Source organism: Suricata suricatta, chromosome 12, assembly GCF_006229205.1.
Source record: "Suricata suricatta isolate VVHF042 chromosome 12, meerkat_22Aug2017_6uvM2_HiC, whole genome shotgun sequence".
Taxonomy (NCBI): domain Eukaryota; kingdom Metazoa; phylum Chordata; class Mammalia; order Carnivora; family Herpestidae; genus Suricata; species Suricata suricatta.
The window spans coordinates 11,741,345-11,744,881 of record NC_043711.1 but is presented as its reverse complement, the minus strand read 5'-3'; the positions used below and the strand labels follow the sequence as shown (position 1 = coordinate 11,744,881).

The 3,537-nt window shown below is 43.3% G+C and overlaps 1 pseudogene; it reads left to right on the top strand.

Annotated features, from left to right (window-relative positions):
- The window catches only part of LOC115274398, a 4,642-nt pseudogene extending 1,355 nt beyond the window's left edge, over positions 1–3,287 (top strand).
- Positions 3,288–3,537: the final 250 nt, after the last annotated feature.

Here is a 3,537-nt window from a genome sequence, read left to right as displayed (position 1 = left end):
CCTGATCACCCAGAGGGCTGCTCTTTTTGCAAGTGTCCTTATACAAGGGGGACAGGAGGAACCAGAGACAGGTGGAAGTAGGGGATGTGACACCGGAAGGAGGAACTAGAGTAGCTAAGGCAGAAACCATGAGCCAGGGAATGCTGCTGCCTCAGAGCTGGGAAAGCAGGAGGCAGGTTCTCCCCTGATCCCCCTGAAGGACGCAGCCCTGCTCACAGCTCGACTCATACCTGGTGACCCTGATTCAGCTTCTGGCCTCCAGCACAGAAGAGGGGAGAAGTGTGTGGTTTCAGGGCACAGGATTTATATATTTTGTTACGGCAGCCTCAGAAACTGACTCATGAAATGGCATCCTGACGTTAAATGTTATTGGGTTTCATTACACAGTTAGTTTCCAGCCAGGTTTTCAGGCCATTCTTCTTTATGGAGAACATGGGGCATTGAGATGGCTCCTGAGAAGTGCCGAGGGTCCTTGGAAGTCTGTCATCAAAGGTGGAGGAGCCCTGATACACAAGGTCCTCCGGGTATGTTGTGAGGACACACTGACCGCGTACCTGCAGGGGCCCCAGCACAGGTGTGCTGTGCCCTCAACCAACACTATCGGAGTAAGAGCTGGAGGATGGCAGGAACAGTCTTCATGCTGGACGTGGACTGTGTGACCCGGAAGAGATGCCTGCCCTCCTGTGCGATGGGGTCTCTGCGTTATAATAAGGATACAGGAAGAGGCACATCACAGACGTTGGGTTGCAGGGGCTGAACTGGGAGAAATACTTACACAACGGACAAACCACCAGGGATCTGAGATCTGGATCTCATCTCTTTAAATGGAAAAGTGACACTTTTACAAGGACTCTTTTTCTTTTAGGTTTTTTTTTCTTTGATTAGTCAGGGTTCCCCAGTAAAACAGAACCATTAGGATGGATGTGCATACACACATGTGTATATATGTACATGTATAAATTATGTAACATATGTAATAATGTTACTATATGTTTAAATTCATCTTTTTATTGTTTCTTGGTATTCTCTTTTTAGTGACCAATCTCAAAGCACAAATAACATGTTTTCCTTGGTGCTTTAACAATAGTCTTGCACCTAAAGACTAAGTGGTTCCAACTACTAAGCTAATGTGATAAATGTATAATTTGGTTTACAAATTAGAATACTTTTCAGTTTTGATACCAAAAGAATACAAACTAAGGTCTTCAGAAAACACAGCAAGAAGAGAAAAGTGGCTATGCATACCAGTGGAAATCTAAAAAGCTGATTATTTTCTACAGCAGCACATGGAATCACCTGCACTCAGTTGGGGGACAGAAACTGAAACTGGAGATGGCAGGGGATCTTACTGGGATAGCCATAGCAAATGAGGATGATCACAAAGACCCCAGGGATATGCTCCCCATCTGCTCCTTGTGTGACCTTCCATCAAATGATTGATTCCTTAAAATGTATTTTCTAAAATGTAAAAAAAGAATTTCAAAATTCAGGTCCAGAGGCTCCTGGTGGCTCAGTCAATGGAGCATCACGTCTCAATGTAAATATTACTAATTGCCAAAATCTCTAAATCGCAGGCTGGGTCTGTGACTCACACTTAGCCTCTGCAGACCCTTAGGCTGTCCTCATCACACCTCTGACCACTCTGTGCTGTCGTCTTTAATTATATGACAGGTTCTCTCAATGGATCGTGAAAGGGGAGAGCAGAGACCTAGTCCTAGGTCATTGCTAGATCCCAGCACCTAGAATATTTCCATATAAAATAAGCCTGGAAGAACATTTCCTGACTATATGCATGCTAACTGAGGGCAAAGTGCTGTGACAACAAAGAGCACTCCTTTGTGCTCTTGACCATGAGCTATGACCACTATGTGGCTATCTTCTACCTCCTGTGCTACAGTATACTCATGAATCCTGGTGGCTGTGCTGTCCAACATCCTAGGACTGGGTTGGTGGCTCAGTTGGGAATGATAATGATCCCAGTAGTTTTTCATCTCACTTTCTGTAGGTCTTATGTGATTCACCATGTTGTCAGATAGGTGCTTTCCCTTCTAAAGTTGGCCTGTGGAAGGAGATATCCTCTGCCACCTTGGTGTGATGTTGGTGTGTGTGTCAACTCTGATGGGCTCTTTACTACTCATCATCCTTTCCTATGTCTTCATCGTGGCCACCATATTGAGGATCCCCTCTGCTGAGGGCAGGCACAAGACCTTCTCCACCTGTGTGTCCCACCTCACTGTGGTCATTGTGCACTACGGCTTTGCTTCCATTATCTACCTCAAGCCCAAAGGCCCTCATTCTATGGGTAGTAACACACTGATGGCCACCACCTGTACAGTTTTCACCCCCTTTCTCAGCCCCATCATTTTCAGCCTCAGAAATAACGAGCTCAAGGACACCATAATGAAAAGCTTATCTTTTCATGTGTATGTTAGCCATCTGTATGTTGTATTTCTTGGAAAAGTTTCTTTTCATGTCTTCCACCCATTTCTTAATTGGGTTGTTTGTGTTTTGGTGTTAGAATTGATAGACTTAAAAATTATTAATATGTATTTACTTTAGGGAGAGAGACACACACACAGAATGTGTGCTGGGGAAGGGCAGGGAGAGGGAGACACAGATCTGAAGCAAGCTCCAGGTTCTGATGCAGGGCTCAAACTCATGAACCATGAGATCATGACCTGAGCTGACGTCAGACGCTTAACCGACTGAGCCACCTGGGGACTCTGAGTTCAAGAAGTTCTTTATAGGTTTTGGATCCAAATCTTTTACCAGATATACCATTTGCAAATATCTTCTGTCACTCCATAGGCTGCCTTTTAGTTTGGTTGATTGTTTCCTTCTCTGTGAAGAAGTTTTTGTCTTGATGAAGTCCCAATAGCTCATGTTTGCTTTTGTCTTCCTTGCCTTCAGCGATGTGTCTCATAAGAAGTTGCTATGGTCGAGGTTAAAGAGGTTGCTGCCTGTGTCCTCTAGGGTTTTGATGGTTTCCAATCTCACAGTTAGGTCTTTCATCCATTTTGAGTTTGTTTTTGTGTAGGCTATAAGAGAGTGGTCCAGTTTCAGTCTCCTGCATATTGTCCCCCAATTTTCTCAACACCATTTTTTGAAGAAACTGTCTTTTTTTCCAATGGATATTCTTTCTTGCTTTATTGAAGATGAGTTGACCATATAGTTGTGGGTCCATTTCTGGGTTTTCTATTCTGTTCTATTAATCTATATGTCTGTTTTTGTGCCAGTACCAGACTGTGTTGATGACTACGGCTTTGGAGAATAGCCAGAAATCCTGAATTGTGATGCCTTTTTCTTTTTCAGAATTGATTTGGCTATTAGGGGTCTTTTGTGGTTTCATACAAATTTTAGTGTTTTTTGTTCTCGCTCAGAGAAGAATCTTAGTGATATATTTTGATAGGGATTGCATTAAACGTGTAGATTGCTTGGGTAGTATACACATTTTTAACAGTATTTGTTCTTCAGTCCATGAGTATGCAATGCTTTTCCATTTCTTTGTGTCCTTTCCAGTGTCCTTTATAAGTCTTC